This window comes from Ictidomys tridecemlineatus, chromosome 11 (genome assembly GCF_052094955.1).
Source record: "Ictidomys tridecemlineatus isolate mIctTri1 chromosome 11, mIctTri1.hap1, whole genome shotgun sequence".
Taxonomy (NCBI): Eukaryota; Metazoa; Chordata; class Mammalia; order Rodentia; family Sciuridae; genus Ictidomys; species Ictidomys tridecemlineatus.
In genome coordinates this window covers 64,732,009-64,750,498 of record NC_135487.1, presented here as the reverse complement: position 1 = coordinate 64,750,498, position 18,490 = coordinate 64,732,009, and positions in this window count along the sequence as shown.

Sequence of the window (18,490 nt, the reverse complement as noted above, 5' to 3'; positions counted from 1 at the left end):
CCTTAGCCACTAAGCCACATCCCCAGCCCTTTTCATTATTTTGAGAAGTGTCTCTTTAAATTGTTTAGTGCCTTGCTAAATTGCTGATGCTGTCCTCAAAATTGCCCTTCTCCTGCCTCAGTCTCCAGAGCAGCTGGGATTATAGGCATGTGGCACCATGCCCAGCCAGTAAGGAGTTTTTCAAGTGAAAATATAAACTGTTTCAAGATTTTAAAAGTCATATATATACAAACATATTAGACCTTAAATTCTGAGTCTCTTCTACTTTTTGTGGATTTGGGGAAATCAGGTAACTTGCAAATATCAGTTTCCTTATCTTCAAAATGGAGGAAATATCCTTTTCATAGGACATATATAATATTAAGTAAGATGCAAAAGAGCTAACTTGACATCTATGAAAAGCAGCAGGAGTAGTATTTAAAAAGTAAACAAAACCAAACAACAAAAAACTTAACTATGGAGATAATTCAGATATTCACACAATTTACAGCTGCAATGGGAAAGGAAGGCTTAGGATGGGCCTGGGCATGTCTGGCTAGCCTCCTCCTCCTCCTCCCCTTTCCTTCTCTTTCCAGAGGCTAATCCCCTTTTTCTTTGTCTTCCCCCCACCCCTTTGCCATCTTAATCTCATCAAGCTCTGTGCTAGATCCAGTCACCTCACAGCTACACTCTGAAATAGCCATTATGATAGTAATTTTTGTTCTGCCAAAAGAATACTAAAAACTGGAACGTGGATGGCCAAACCTTTGTGTTTAGGTAAGCATAAATGCCTGATTTGTACCTTTTTAAAAAAACAGTTTCTCATCCATATAGACCTCCCTTAATGTGTGTCAAAATGAACATATTTTCTCTGGAATTTTTTTTCTATTTAAGTGGTTTTAACTGTAATTTTGATCATGTTTATTGCATTTTCAGTTGATAAAGCAATGCATAGTCATTACATTCAATTAAAAAATAAGTAAAAAATAAAATAAAAGCATGAAAACAACCAGGTATAACTAATGCATATTTATTTTCTTTGACTTTGTAGGTATGGATGAAGGATAGGAAGAAAATGAGCAGTTTATCTCACAAAGCAAAGTGTCAGCATTGTCCACTTATTATGAATGTGGTTAATCTCTATTAAGTCACTATTATTTTATTCAATGTATATTCAAGGAGCACTTATGCTCTGCTAAGTACTGTCCCAGTTGTTGAGGATGGAACTGAGAACAAGAGAATATGGTTTACCAACTCAGAGTTCACAGACTAGTCGAAACTGCCAAATACAGGAAATGTCAAGGTAAAGTTTTCTTAGCGGACATATTGTAGAAAGATTTTATTTAAGACACACAATTACAGATAGTTAGAGGACCATTCTTAAAATATTATTTATTGAATTTCTGTCTGTGTGAGTAAGGAGAGATGCTTAAAGTGGTAGGATGTGCTGCTACCATGTTCCACTACAGGTCAAAAAAATTTTTTTTTAAACAACAGGAACAGGTCATAGTATAATAAAAAGCAAAAAAAAAAAAAAAAAGGATTAAAATAAGCAATTAATAATTTCGTATTTGCAAAGCACTTGCCAAGTCAAAATAATCATTTCTGAGGTATTTAGATTTTTGAGTTTTGATTTAATCTTTTATTATGCACATGTGTCTATGTTTGTGCAATTGCTACGGCCTGAATGTTTCTCCCAAAATTCACTTATTGCAACTCATTTGCCAGTGTGATGGTGTTCAGAGGTGATACCCTTCAAGAGGTAAGTGATGAGGTCACAGCCCTCATGGATGGGATTAAGAACTTAATAAAAAGTTTGAGAGGGTGCCTTTGCTCTCACTTGCTCTTCTGCCATGTGAGGACATAGGATTCATCCCTTTTGCACTCTGTCCCTCACCATGTGAAAACAGCTAAATGGTACCATCTAGGAGTCTCAGGTCTTCATTACACACCAAAACTGCTGGCATATTACTCTTCACTTCCCATCTTTCAGAGCTGTGAGAAATAAACTTCTGTTACCAAGAAATTACCCAGTCTAGGCTAATTTCTTTTAGTAGCACAGATAAGGCAACAATAAATCTTAATTATTCTTTTTCTTCCTCCTTCTCCTCCTCTTCCTCTTCATCTTTGGAGTGGGTAGGGTAGAAAATATATATATTATTCATTTTCCCCTGAATGACACTAGCATTTTTGATTCCTTGGTGGTCTAGATAGAGCCCTCTGTAATTTTATTCCATATATTTGTTTAATTGATGCCTTGGTATTTCAATAAAAAATTAAGAAATTAATTGTTCATTACTTTTGTGATTTTCTACATAAGTAGAACCTGTGAAAAATAAAATTAAAAATAAAAAGTAGTATGAATGTTAATTTGGTCAGTTTAACATTTTTCTCTTTTATCTGCAAAACTTTAAAGAGAGAATATACTATGAACATTCACTGAAAATTTCAATGAAAATGAGGTTTTAGCTATTCACTATATTCTGCTTGACTGGATGTGAAAGAGGAGACCAAGAATAGAAGATTATAAAAGCTATTCAGTATTGTTTATACACATATGGGTTATAAATAAACTAATTGCTAAAGAATAGTTTTAGTTCTGAATAATGTAGTTCTCACAGAGTAAAAGAACTTCTGTTAACTCTTCTGTTGTCTAGTCATAAAACAATGTCTTTAATCTGAAGGCCTCAAGTTCTAGTTAGTAGTAATTAAACTGCAATCATAAGTAAAACATAGGCATAGAACTCTGTTTTCATTCCTAGCTTGTGTCCAATCATCTAAAAGATCACCTAAGCCAAGGCTTTTATAGAAGTGTGTGCAGTGGAATACCCCAAGAGCACGTCCACTTTCTTCATGTCTCGTCTTAGTATTTTTAGTGTTAAAAGACATTCAGGGTCATGAAACATTCTGAACAATACACCTCAAAGCCTCGGTAAGAAAGTGCAGTCTCAAAGGTTGTACTACGTAAAAAGTCAAGTAATTAAACACTGATTACTTACTGTTTAAAAAAAAAATAAAATAAGAAAGACGGCTGGGAAATATTGGATTCCGAAGGTCTAATTTCACACAGAGGAGTTCAGTGAAAATTAAGCCTTCACCCTTTAACTATATTCTGCTTGACTTGATTTGAAAGAAAAGACTAAGAAAAAAAAAAAGATTATGAAAGCTATTCAGCACTGTCTTTCTGCAGCAGAGCTTTGGGAGGTGACAAACAGCCACTGGTAATTCAGTCATCTTTTCCCCAAACAGCATTTGGATTCCTCTTCAAAATTTGGCTTCAGCCCTTTGGTTTCATTATTCTTTCAAAATACAAAGACCCTTCCCTTCTGCACTCTTGGCACCAGTTAAAATGCTTTGGCTCCCTAGAAACAGTCCATTTCTAATAAAGTTTGCAAACATAGCAAAGTCCGTTTCACATGATGCTATTTCATTTCTCATACATTAAATACGGGTCAACACTTACTCAGAGTTTTCAGACTTATTTCAATTCTGTAATCTTTCTAATCAGGATGGTTCAAATTTAAGATACTGTATACTTAATTGCTTTTCCCCTCCACCTCATTCTGTTAGCCAGTTTTTCCCCAATGACTAGTGTGAAGGAAAAGGCCAGATTTGACACAAACATTAAATTTCTTTTTCTTTTTTTTTTTTTAACTTAAAGTCATCTAGATTTTTATCCCTCTTATAGGGATAAAAATAAGAGGACATTATTTTACTTCATGCACACTTTTCTAGGAGAAATATTAATAGTATTTGTAAAAATTTATTTGTTTCTTGGGACTATTACCAACTATCTGCTCACAAAACATAAAAAAAAATTTTATATTCTTATTGGTATGGAATTACTCCTACAAAATTTATCAAATGCAGTCATGCATTGCTTTTAAGAACAGAACACATTCTGAAATATAACATCATGCAATTTCATTGTTGTGCAAATATCAGGGCGTGCACTCATGCACTCCAAGATGGTATAGGTCAACCACACCACATGGCTTTTTGATGCAATCAAGAGACTGGTAAACATGAGAGGTAAGAGGCTGCTACCAGTATAATGAGGCATGTTGTTTTATAATAAATGTATTTTTTTAAGTAGATGGAATAAACTCTAAAATGATAAAAACCACAATATAGTGAATTCCTAATCAATCAGTTAACATAGTTAACTGGTCCTTGCTTAGCATCTGGATGGCCATCTTAAGTGACAGCCATCATTTTAAGAAAAAAGTTTCACTTTCCTACCCGAGGGCATTTCTGAGAAAGGCTCACCGCTCCCTCATACCAATCCAACCCCTACTGCCTGCATTAGGACCTGTCTGGCTCTGATTCCTGAGCCTGCCCCATCAAAGTCCCGGAACCCAAGCCGGTTTTGCCTCTCTCAGCTACAGAGAGATGGCCTTTATTTGTCAGCTCTGACAAATACACTCCCATGTGTATCTCTGTCTGGCCTCTGTGTTTAATTTCTCGCTTACCCATCTCTCGTTCCTCGCTTTCCCTTCATTTTGGTGTTGAAACCCAGGATCAGTTTTCCTGGTGTGCCTGCTCCCCTCTTCAAGGGTTATTGAGTGTCCCTGGACCCTGATCTGGATTCCATCATGGGACCAGGCCCTTCATTCTGTCGAACACCCCTCTCTGCATCCACTACTGGACATTCCAGGTAAGATCCCTGTCTTAGGTCGACCTAAATGACCTACAGGTCCTGGGAACTGACTGTTGATCATCAGGCACTCCCAGGGTTACCATGAGGTTGGGGGCACCCCCAGCCACAGTTTTCCTAGCTATGGCTGATCCTTACTGTAGAGGGAGTCTACAGGGGGTCTTTTATTTGGGTCCTGGGTTTTGAGAAAAAAAAAAAAACAAACATCAAGGGTGATTAGGAGTCATTCCTGGTGAGACTACCTCTCAGCCTTGGGTTAATCTCTATGGGCTTCTGCCCCTACTACTTAGTTCTGACCCGTAGCCCAAGTGCCTCTACTGACTCCGGCCCTTTATGAGGGGTGCTGATGACCCCCTAAGCATAACTGTCCTTTTGACTAATTGATGCTAGAGACTGGGGGACATCCCACCTCTAAACTCACCTCCTATGGCTCACCATAAGTGGCTCCTCATTCATTCCCTCTCACAGTCCCTTAGGCTGCCTCCTGGCTAACCTAGGTTCTCTCTCTTTTACCCAGGACCTAAACCCCCCAAAACTTATCTACTTGTGCAATCAGGTCTGGCCTCAATATCTTTTGGATAACAACTCTAAATGGCCACTTAACAGTACTCTAGATCCCAATGTTATCAGGGATCTTTTCAACTACTGTGAGCATTTGGGAGAATGGAAAGAGATCATATGTTCAGACTTTCTCCTCTCTACATTCTAAGCCCTTTCTCTGCAACTCCTGCTCTCCCACACAAGTCCTCTTAGCTCTCACCTTCCCTATGCCTGCTTCCAAAGGGACAGAGGACCCTACCCAGGATTCCTCCTCCTTCAACCCAGCAGATGAGCCCCCGCCATACCACAATACTCTTCTGATGAAGCTGCTGCAGCACCTCCTCCCTTTGGCCCCTCTGCCCTTCTCTCCTCCTGCCACAACTTCCATGATAGCCATATGATCTTGTCTAACACCCTCCTGCCAGAGGAGCGCCGGCAAGTGTGGGAGCAAGCTATAATGCTTTCCTTCTTCCCTCACATATTCTTCCATCCAGACTCACCTGCTCTCCCTGATCCTTACCCTTACCTTAGGACTATTCCCTATTCCGTCTGCCAGTGCCTTCCTATTACCTCCTTCCAAAGTGACCCCTACCGTCTGAGATGTTTCAAGTCCTTCTATTGTCTCACACCACAAGCCTATTCACATCCTTCTCAAACCCCCTCCATTTTCTGGCCCAATCACAATAAACTGCTCTCCTGACAAAACTCCTGGGCTTACAGCCTATCATTCAAGACCTCTTGTGAAAGGGATTCCTTAGACCTACCCATTCCCCTTATAACATTCCCATCTTGGCAGGAAAAAAAAAATAACAAAGCCCAATGGTTCATCAATTCTGTGGTTGTCCCCATCCATCCCATGGTAACCGATCCTTATACCCCTTCTCTCACCATTCCTTCTGGGACGTCTTACTTCTCAGTGCTAGACCTGAAAGATATCTTTTTCTCTATTACCTCCCCTCTGAGTCTTAAGACATTTTTGCCTTTTTATGGACAGATCCTGAGTCATATAACTCCACTCAGATGACGTGGAAAGTTCTCCCCTAAGGGTTCCAAGACATCCCTCATCTTTGGACAGGTCTTGGCTAAGGACTTAGTATCCATATATATCACTCAGTCTATGGTGCTACAGTATGTTGATGACCTCCTTCTTTGCAGTCCCTCCTTGGAGGTCAGTCATCAGGAAACCTGTAAACTTCTTAGCTTCCTTTCTGCCTGTGGCTATAGGGTTTCTCCATCCAAGGTACAGCTTTCCTTGGCAATGGTAACATACCTAGGCCTCCTCCTGACTCCTACACACAAAGCCATTACGGTTGATAGAAAAGTTCTATTACTAATATACCAACATCCTCTACTAAGGAAGAATTTTCTCTCCTTTCTAGGTATGGCAGGATTCCTCAGAGCTTGGATTCCTAACTACTTTATATTGGCAAAGCTTCTATATGATGCAGCCTGGGGCCCACTCTTTGAACCCTTATTGCACTCTGTTACAAAGCCCTTCACCAGGCTCCAGAAGGCCCTCTAGTCCCCTGCTCTGCATCTCCCTGATCTCACATGCCCATTCACATTTACGTGGCTGAAAAAGAGGGATTTGCTCTAGGGGTCCTCAAACATATGCTGTGGCCAACTTTTGCTCTGTGGCTTATTTATTGAAGAGTCTTGATCCTACTGTTTGGGGATGGGCCTCTTGCTTACAAATGTTGGCTGCAGCCTCTCTACTCATTAACCAATCAAAAAACAAAAAAACAAAAAACTCACCTTTGGTACCCCACTCATCATCCTGGCTCCCCATCACTTAAAGGAGTTCCTCACCTACAAGGGCTTACATTCATTACCCCCCTTGTCACCTTATATCTCTACAGGTTTCCCTGGTGGAAGATCTCAGCCTTACTTTCCACATGTGCTCACCTTTTCTGCTACTTTCCTCCCCGCTGCTCATGACTCTTTCACTTCTCTTCCTCCTACCATTCATGCAAACTCTAGAGGAGCTTCTTCCACATCCCTACCAAATACAGGAAGGCCACTTGCATGCTTGCCCCATGAGTCATTAAATTTGTTCAAGAGCAGATCTAAAAAACTCTCTAACCAAACTATAAACCATCTTTTGTTACAGGAACACCAATTTCTCACCAAAATTGGGCCACCACCATCCAACTTCCATCATCATTTCAATGACATCCCATACCCCTAGTGAGGGACACAAAGACTGCCCCTTCTGAGCAGGAAGCAGTTCCAGAAGATTGACCTACATCCCTGTTCCCTAAGGGGGCCCAATAAAAAACAAAAGGGGGTGGGGGAATATAAGGTCCTTGCTTAGCATCTGGATGGCCATCATAAGTGACAGCTGCTATTTTAAGGAAAAAGTTTCACTTTCCCACCCAAAGGCATTTCTGAGAAAGGCTCACCACTCTCTCACACTAACCCAACCCCTAACCACCTGCATTAGGACCTGCTGAGTTCTAATTCCTGAGCCTGCCTCATGAAAGTCCTGGAACTCAAGCCTGTTTTGCCATTTGTCACTCTGACAAACAAACTCTGGTGTGTATCTCTGCCTGGTCTCTGTCTTTCATTTCTCGCTTACCCATCGCTCATTCCTCGATTTCCCTTCCATAGTAGTTTATTATTATTATCAATTATTATACAGCAAATAGTTGTATACTTCTGTATGACTGGCCAGTAGGTTTGTTTACACTGACCTCACCATAAACACTCTAGGAAGCATTATGCTACCACATCAGGACCACTGCTATGTCACCAGGCAAGAGAAAAATTTCAGCTGTATTGTCATTTAGGGGACCATCCAATGTGGATTCCACTGACTGAAATGTCATTGCATGGCACAGGACTGCATTTTCTCATCCAATTGTTCCTAAAAGAATTGGACATTGTTTTATAATGATAATCAGTTTAGCTTACTAATATCTACAGAAATACATACATATGTGAACATATTTTGATAATCCCATTTTTAATTGGGTCATTTTTTAACCTGATATTGAGTTGTTTCAGTTCCTTATATATTTTGAATATTAACCTTTATTGGATATAGAGTTTATAAATATTTAATCTCATTTCATAGATTTTTACTGTGTTGATTGTTTCCTTTGCAGGGCAAACACTTTTTAGCTTCAAATTATCTCATTTGTCTATTTTTGCTTTTGTTGCCTTTGAACAGTGCTGTGTGTGTACGCACGTGTGTGTGCTAGTTTTGTTTTCAAGAGAAATGTTGAAAATGGTAGTTGAGTCTAAGATGATTTTCATGTATCTTGGCAGCTAAACTGAAACTTATTCTTGACAAAAACAAGACTACACTTGAACTTGTAAAATAATATTTTTAAAAGCTTATGTTTTCAATGATGAAATATTTTAAACACTTGTTACAGTTTAGATATTAGGTATCCCCCAAAAGCTCATGTGTGAGACAATGCAAGAAGGTTTAGAGGTAAAATGATTGGGTTATAAACAGCCTTAAACCACTTGGTGAATTAATCTCCTGATGGGGTTAATTTTGTGACTATAGGAGGGCTGGGTGTGGCTGGAGAAGGTGGGTCCCTGAGGGTCTTTATATTTTGTCTGTAAGAGGAACTCTTTTTATGCTTTTTGATCATTATATCCTGAGCCATTTCCATCCACCACACTGTTCTGCCATGATTTTCTGTCACACTTATATCCAGAGCAATGGAGCTGGCTATCTATGGACTGAGACCTCTGAAACCATGAACCCTAAAATAAACTTTTCCTCCTCTAAAATCATTCTTGTCAGATCTTTGTTCACAGCAGTGAAAAACCTGATTAAAATAATACTTCATCGTGTAATCATGAGTATAAATTCAATATGCACTCCAAACCTCTACTTTCTTCTATTTTTTAAATTTTAATTTTAATTTTTTTCATCCTAAGAAACCACTTTTCAGTTTAAACTTCTACCACTGACAAATGGTCCTCGAGGATCATTCATACAGTGAGAAGGAAAAAATAAAACAAAACCAAAAAAACTTTGGAGAGGTACAAAATAGTTTTCCAGAAAGTAGCAGAGAAAATACACTCTGAAACAACAGGCTTTTAAATTTGGATTTTTAAAAAAGAATTTCTGATATGAACTTATGAATATTTCTGGAGATCCTGGATTTCAGCCTTCTCATGGGTGTTACATGCAAAAGGAGACTAAAATGTTGCTGTCATGATGCACAAAATTGAAAGAGTGAACATTTTCTAATGAAGAAGCAAAACCCTGATTTCACCAAGGAAAACATGGTTGTAGATAGATTCATGTTAGAGAGACTCCCACTGGAAACCCTTTGCCTGAATGACCTTAAATAATAACAGTAAGTCAGCAATGTGGGTGGGGTCTTGGCTGCTTCTCCCACAGAATAGATGGAAAGGAAGTAGGAGTCAGAAATCCATCATTTGATATAGGATCCTACTCTTATCTCCATTCTGACAGCATCTCCCTTGATTTGTTAAAATAAAAATAGAAATTCTAAATTTTAAAAAGGTTCAAAAAGACTGTATAAAAATCAGGACATTTCTTTGGCTTACATTCTTTTTCTGCTTTTGATCCATCTATGATACCACAAAATCTCTTAATTATCTCATCCTTGAAGTTAGCTTAACTAACTTTAATTAAAATGAAAAAAAAAAACCTCACATACACACTTATAACCTGGAACAATATTTTTAGTGTAAATGCTAGTAATGATGGCTTATTAGTTACTAAATTTCTTTTAAGAAAGCATGATTGCTGTTGATTTCAGATTGGGAAACTTATTAAAAATTAGCCTAAATCTATAAATACAAGTGACTTTGTTTGTATACCACAATGGACTATTTTTCCTAGCCTATTTATTTATTTATTTAATTTTTAAAAAAAATTATATGTAACAGCGGAATATATCACAATTCTTATTACACATATAGAGCACATTTTTTCCTATCTCTGGTTGTATACAAAGTATATTTCCATCAATTTGTGTCTTCATACATGTACTTTGGATAATGATGTCCATCATATTCCACCATCATTACTAAGGCCCTGTCCCCTCTCTTCCCCTCCCATCCCTCTGCCCTATCTAGATTTCATCTATTCCTCCCATGTTCCCTCTCCCTATTCCACTATGAATCAGCCTCCTTATATCAGAGAAAACATTTGGCATTTTGGCTTTTGGGATTGGCTAACTTCACTTAGCATTATTTTCTCCAATGCCATCCATTTACCTGCAAATGCCATGATTTTATTCTCTTTTATTGCTGAGTAATATTCTATTGTGTAAATATGCCACGTTTTTTTAATCCATTCATCTATTGAAGGGCATCTAGGTTGGTTCCACAGTTAGCTATTGTGAATTGTGCTGCTAGAAACATTGAAGTGGATGTGTCCCTGTAATATTCTGTTTTTAAGTCCTTTGGGTATAGACCAAGGATAGGGATAGCTGGGTCAAATGGTGATTCCATTCCCAATTTTCCAAGAAATCTCCATGCTGCCAAGCCTATTTTTAAAAAATATGTAAAACTAAGTAGTTTATAAGGAAAACAATCATTGCCTTGAGATTTATTTGTTCTTTCACCATCAAAATCTTTATGAGAGCTCATCCTGTCTAATGACAGCACAGATATTTTTCAGTTGAAATTTTTTACTTTCTCCTGTGATTTTATTAAGGCAATAATAAAAAAGACATATTCCTAATAAATTTAAAGACAAAAGTGATTAAATTGGTCTTTAATCCAAGAATTTGGTAACTGAAATTAAATTTGTTTAAAGATTTTTATACAGAGACGCAAAGATATCAGATTCACAATGATATTAAGATTGTGTATGTCACATTGGATAAAGAGAAACAGTTTTAGCTGTAAAACAAAGATTTTCTAGGCAGTTGTGGCTGAAACAAATGGAGATTTACTTTAAAAATGTTGAAATTTTTGGTGTTAGTTGAACAGCTGATATGAGGATCACCATGAGACTCTCTCTTTCATAGTTGTCTCCATAGTTAGTTCATGGGCTCTAGTTTAGGCATAGATTCTCCATTCAAGGCTGGATTTGGATGGGCAAACAACAGATGAAACAAAATAAAGTTGTCTTTTAAAATCAAGAATGAATGTTTTCCTCAGATAAATTCCAGAAGACTTATGTTTATGTCTCATTACCCAAAAAGGTATAGCATGGTCATTGTTCTCTGCTTAGAGGCTAGAGTTTAAAACCAGTTTGAGTTTCTTCAATTTCTAAAGTCAAGGCAAATACTAGTGGAAAAGTGGCAAAGGGATGTTCAGTTAGCTTCACATACTGTTGGCCACATACATTTTATTTTTTCTTCTTTTAAAAAATTATAAAATAATAAGACATTGTTAAAAATCGGCTAATGTGAAATACTAAAAAATTCACATTTCAGTATCATAGCACAATCGTTGTCATTTTGAGTATATATATCTATTTATACTGGGGATGTAACTAGGGGCACTTTACCACTAAAATATATCCCCAGTCCCATTTATTTTTTAAATTTTGATACAGAGTCTCAAGAAGTTGCTTGGAGCCACGCTAAGTTGCTGAAACTGGCCTTGAACTTGCCATCCTCCTGCCTCAGCCTTCCAAATTGTTGCTGAGATTACAGGCCTGCGGCCACTATGCCTGACTGTTTTTTTATATTTTATTATTGTACAAGCCTTTGAGGTCAAAAGTTTTTAGACATGCAATAATGCTGTGTTACAGTTTTGATCTTAACTATGCATATGAGACTTTTGAACATTGGTAATTAGTCTTTTAAACCAACATTTCTAATGGCTGTCCTGTGGTAGAGTTATCTTTGCCATCTTATTCCTCTACCATTGCCAATACATTTCTGCACATGCAGGGTGCTGTTGTTAAAATATTTTAATTTAAAGTGTATTAGAAGCTTCCTGAGTTCTTTCCACCGTTGAAAAGTATCTTGTGGGTGTCAATGAGCAAATATGGTACAGTCTAAGAGAAAGTATAATTAAACTGTGGCAGGATACACCTTGTTTAGATATTGGGAAGGGTTTCAGAAAAATGAGCCTTGTAAGATTTTGAAATATATTATGGAGGGTAGAGTAACCATCATTAAAGAATATTCTTGAGAAAACTGCCATATGGGATAATTTCGTTTCTGTTAAGACTGGATTTGGAGAATAAACAGGATGGCTTATCCAAGTTCCTTTAAAGTCTGTGGATCTATGGTCATGTCTCATTTATTTATGACTTTCTTTTATAAGTTATGAGTGCCTTTTAGAGGAAAGTGATTTTCGTCTATGGAAAGGTTCTTAGAAGTTGTTAATATTATGATTTACTACAGATTTTATGTTAAAATAATTGTTTTTTGATAGTTCTTTTGGGCACTAAGATATAAAAGAAAATAAACTATCATCTATGTCTAAGCATATAAAGCATTCATAAAAGGAAAAGCACTAAGAAAAAATTATTAAAGAATGCCTATTGAAATTCAACACATTTCTTCCAAAATTCTGCACCAAAGGATTTCACTAACTTGAGTGCTACAAAAGAAAAGTCCTGAATAGAATGTAACAATTTGATAGTATTTAAAATAATTCCCACTTTAAATAATAGGCTAGATGAAATGGTCGAGTGGCATTGTATGCAACCCCGTGGGAAGGTTTTCTATAATTCAGCTCTAAGATTAGATATAAATGGAGCTATTACCATGGTAACTATTTTTGAGGCTAATAAAAGTGTAACAAATATGGACTAAAAAATACCTACAAAACCTCTGCCCAGACAGTAAATTTTCCCTTCTTAGTCAAAAAGTCATTGCAAAAAGTAAAACCCCTCAGATATATGGCCGCCTTTGTTGTTGTAGAGAACACTTGTTTTCAGCTGGCTGCTTCTTTTTGTGGCATGTAAAGCTTTCCTTCAGGGTAAATGTGAGATTTATCCTGATGCATGAAGGGAGAGAAGGGTGGAGGGAAAGTGAAATGTGTGCAATACTCTCACTTTTAAAATATAGAGTCTCTCCTTGCCCAAGCATAAATCATAGCTTATATACAAGTTCTATTGTTCCCTCCTTTCTTTTAAAGCAGACAAAACTATGATGCAGTATTGGTAATTTATAACTGCTGGGAATAAAAAAAAATTAATTTGAAATTCTTTCTCTGCAAGATTCTCTGAAAATCATTCCATAATGTTTTTTTTCCCCTTTTGGAGGTACAATATACTTATTTGTGATACCTTTTAAAATCAGTATTAATTTTCAAGTAGAGGGAGTTAAAAAAAAGTAGAGATAAGGATTTGCAATGGAAGACAAATTTATAAGTATTTGTAAGAAAAATTTTAACCTTCACAGTCCACTGGATTAATACTTCATATCACTTCAGAAATACTGCTGAACAAATATTGTTTCATAAAATGGACTGCAATATTCTGATTAAGGCAAAGGGAACAGAAGCTAAATATAAGATAATTCATTTCATATTCCTTAATAGAACATTTTTAAAAAATCTAGTAACTAGTCCACTGAACTGTATGTAGTGCATCCTTTAATACTGTTGGTCTGTTGGTGGAGTTACAGGCATAGACTTCTGTCTGTCTGATATTTTCATTAGCATCCCTTATCTTTCTACTTAGTCGTGAGAGTTTTCCTGCATGAAGAAGGTAGTGCTTGACCAGGTTACCTATTTAGAATAATATGCACTAAATTCAGATTAAAATAGAATGACTGTGATAGCTATTGTGGACTGTGAATCATTGCTGGGCTATGAACTTAAAGGCAGATGAAACACAAAGATACTGAACAGCACACCTTCAAGCCCTGGGAAGCTGGTACATAGTGCCTGAAAAGAAAACCTGTTAGGTCAGCCTGACACACAGTAAACAAAGATATGAGCTAAAAATAACAAAGTGAAGGGCCTCCATATTGGCAGAGCTACCTAATAACAGAATTATAAAAAGGAATAGCACCATTAGTTATGTCCCTTGTTTCAAGGCTACTTAGAAAAGTTGCCAGGTGGTCAAGAGAAGAATAGTGTGTTCATTCACAGATACTTATTAGGCACCTGGCATTCCAGGTACTGTGCCCTGAGAACAGAGCAGTGAGTCAAAATCCCTTTGCTATAAAAGGAGACCTGATGTAAGCATTAAGGTTTGAATAATGAGCTGCAGTAGCTCATACCTGTAATCCCAGTTTCTGGGGAGGATGAGGCAGGAGCACTGCGAGTTCAAAGATAGCTTCAGCAATGGTGAGTCTTTGAGCAACTCAGTGAGATCCTGTCTCCAAATAATAAACAAAATAGGGTTGGGGATGTGGCTCAGTGGTAGAGTGCCCCTGAGTTCAATTCCCTGGTACAAAATTTTTTTTTTTTTGAAAAAAGAAGTTGTTATTTGCAATTTCAGTTAACTATAACAAACTTACGAGACAGTAACTACATTCCCATTTTACAAATGGGTAAAATGAGACTCAGAGTGAGCCATTTAGTCAAAAATCTAAATACAGCCAGAATACAAACTTTATTTTATACAATTCTATAGATTTATACCATCTTTCTCACTTTCTTTTCTTTTATTCTTTTTCTTTCTCTCTCTCTTTACAAATCCTCCTTTTATTAGTTTTTTTTTTTTTTAAAGACTATAGCTTTGTTTCTAATGGGAAAATACATCCAAATAGACAATCACCATGTAATTAATAATTGCTGGTGTAAAAACACCTCAAGTATTTATTCAGGAAGAATTACAGGGCAACTTTTACCGCTGTCATCTCAGATTTTTCTCATGACTTATACCATCTTCATAATAATCTTGGAATCAGAAACACACAATAGACTAAGTATTTTCATTGGTTATTTAGATACTCAAACAAACAAAAAGCAAAATACTGATTCCAAATGCAGTCAGAAGGTTGTCAGGTGAAGGCAGTAATGGCTATTATTTATGTGCACTTATTATGGCCAGGTGCTAATGTAACTATTTACATTCATTTCTTTTAAACACCAATTGAGGTCAGTGTTATTAACCCTATTTTGTATGTGAAGGAACTAGAGTTTAAATCAATGGGCAACTTGCTCAAGGTCACAAAAAATACAAACTGCAGGAGATAGGGTTCCCACCTGCATCTCTTCCCATTGCTTTAGTTGTCCCAAGATTTAGTACCCAACTATCCTACCTCACAACCAAAATAATTTATCTAATTGTATCTTCATGTGGATGAAAGCTAAACAATATTTTGACTAAAATCATAGGTGTATTAGTTTGGGGCTTATGCAGACTTGTTATCCTCTCCACATTAGATCCCATGGTCCCCAGGCTTGGAAAGGTCTTCTTGCACTGGATGTGCTAACTGCCTTTATCTTTCCGGAAGCAAAGACTAGTAGTTGACCCATCTCACATCCTACCAAATTCCTAGGCCCTTCCTGCTGGAAAAAGAAATCACAATTTTTTTTTTGTAGTCACATAGATGAGAACAGGATCATTTTTTTTGTGTGATGTATGCTACTTTGGGGTTCTCGGCTTAAGAGAGAGAGTACCCACACTTACACCCCTTCCCTCATTTTCATTGCTAGAATGTGATAACCCATTTTGTACAAAGTGGAACAAGATGAGCCAACAAGGACCGTGAGATCTTGACCCTGTGGTCCCAGCATCACTGGTCTGATCTGCTTTGACCATGATTGTTACACGGAAGACAAATGGATTTCTGTCTTCATAAAAGTAGCTGCTAATTGGAGTCTTTTATCTAAAGTAACTTCCTTTTTCCCATTTTTTCGACATGTAGCTCTAGCAATCTTCTCCTCTCTTCTGTATCATCAAGTATTTATTCTCTGCTGGAATTTCCCCATCATCATATAAACATGCTTTTATTCCTACTTAAAAAAATATTTCATGAAACACCTTCCTCTTCTAAGTACCATCTCTCTAATTGTTTTTATTGATAAACTTTTTGCTGTCTCTGCTCTGGGAATCCACTTCAGTCAGGGTGCTTCTGTTGATCACCACAATTGCTCTCATCAAGATGACCCAATGACGGCCATATTGCTAAATCTACAGGTCAGATTTCATGTTTCTGTCATAGGAACTTTTCTTTCAACTCTTCTTCCTGCTTTGACCTCCACATATCATCACTGTTTACCTCTTACTCCCTTGAATGGTTTCTCCAATGTTGCCTTCCTCTGAAGTATTCCTTAACAATGAATTCCCTTCCTGCAAATCTCTGTCCTACTTCACTGTCTCATGATTTTCCCTATCACCACCAACTGCATAGTTGACTTATTTATCACTTAGCCTAATCTTCAATGAGAACATAAAGTCTGTGGGGACTGCATATTATGTCATGTTCACTGTTGCCCCCTCAGGCCCTAGAACACTGACGGTCATATAGTAGGTGTTGAATCAGTAAAGGAATGAGTAGACACTTAGATGTCATTCATTCTGTTGGCTACTGCCTGGTGGAAAGTGAGAAAAACATATGAGTCTTCTGTTTCAAAATACTTCTGCTCTACATTGGAAGAGAGACATTGTGAGTTCACGCAATTACTATACAACATGAAAACTATCATTAGAAATGTAGAATGGGAACATGCAGAAGAAACACTGAACCTAAATTTGAAGGATCAAGGAGCGTAGTGATAAAGAGAGTCACATGACTATCCCTAAGAAGTGAATGGGAGAAAGGAGAGAAATTAGATCAGGCAGAAAAATTGGGTTTAAATGAGAATGGTATTTTGGAAGAATTTTTAAAAGTTCATTTTATACTGCCTACAGAATATATAATAAAAGTAATTTTCAGGGTTTAGATATTAGGTGTCCCCTAAAAGCTTATGTGTGAGACAATGCAAGAAGGTTTAGAAATGAAATGATTGGGTTTTAAAAGGTTGAATGTAAACAGTGCATTAATCCTCTCATTGATATTAACTTGGTGGTAACTGTAGACAGGAAGGGTGTGGCTGAGGGGGGATCCCTGAGCGGCACACCTTTGGGGTATATATTTTGTCCTTGTTGAACTCTTTTCCTGGTACAATGTCTTGAGCAGCTTTCATTCATCACACTCTTCTGCAATGATGTCCTGCCTTACCTCAAGCCCCAAGGAATGGAGCTGGCTGTTTATGGACTGAGACCTCTGAAACATGAACCCCTAAATAAATTTCTCTTCCTCTAAAATTTTTCTTGTCAGGTCTTTTGGTCATAGCAGTGAAAACACTGGCTAAAACAGTAATGAAAGAAGAGATAAAGTTATACAGCAGTTAGAGTTAGGGCCTTAAATAACAGAGGGCTTGAATTTTGCAGCTTCACAGCAAGTTATTGTACTGGGACAAGTTATTTAATCTCTCTTTGCTTCAGTTTATTTATCTGTGGAGTGGAAATAGTATCTCACTTAGTGTTTTTCATATTCAATAAAGTATAGATTTAGGGAATTTAGCCTAGGGTCTGATAAATAGTATGTAGTGAAACCTAGTTGCTTTTGTTTGATTTGTGAGAAAAGGAGGGGAGAAAGAATTTTGATTCATTTAGGGCCTATCAGAGAACTAGACACCCCATTCACTCCAGAAAACCTTTGAGATACTTGTTGTTAGTTCAATTATTTTTCTAGTACTATTATTACAAATGAATACTTTTCCTGTTTTCCAGAATCACCTCCATAATACTGAATATAAATTGGTGTGTTGGTCTTGTGTTTTTTCAGGGAGGAATAGAGGTGGTAGGAGGAGTGGATGGAAGTGCACTATCTTAATTACAGCAGTTTTATGAAAACAGTTACATTTAAGTGCAGAGATGCATTTTAGGGATATGTTTGTGGTAAATCAGAGTATAAGCCTATCAACCACAGACAATATAGTGAAATAATGCATTTATCATATAATCAAAAACATATTCTATTGTCATATTTAGACATAAATTTCTATTAAAAACAGATTTGATGGTTAAATGATGTTTAGTTAAAATAGAATTGTGGAATAGTGTTATAATGGGTGCCCCCAACCCCCACACAGTTCCTTTTAACTATTCTAGGAAAGAGACAATCTAAGTAATTCAATGCTTTTGGGAGTCTCAATCATTGGAATAATTACCTTAATTCTCCATTAAGAGAAAGCTATCTTAAAAGGGACCTACTCTGATTGACATGTGCCTGCATTGTTAAAAAAAAAAAGATAGACAAAAGATATATTTAGTGTAATTATTGACTTTCACTTATTACACAATATGAAGTGTTCAGACCCCAAACACTGGAGATATAGGACACCTTATTGCAAATTCTTTTCTGGCCAGTTTCTAGCAATTCTTCATGCACTATTAATTAAATTTCAACTGAGAAAGTAATCGCCAGTAAAATTGATTATCTATTTGTAAGACACTGAGAAGGGTTA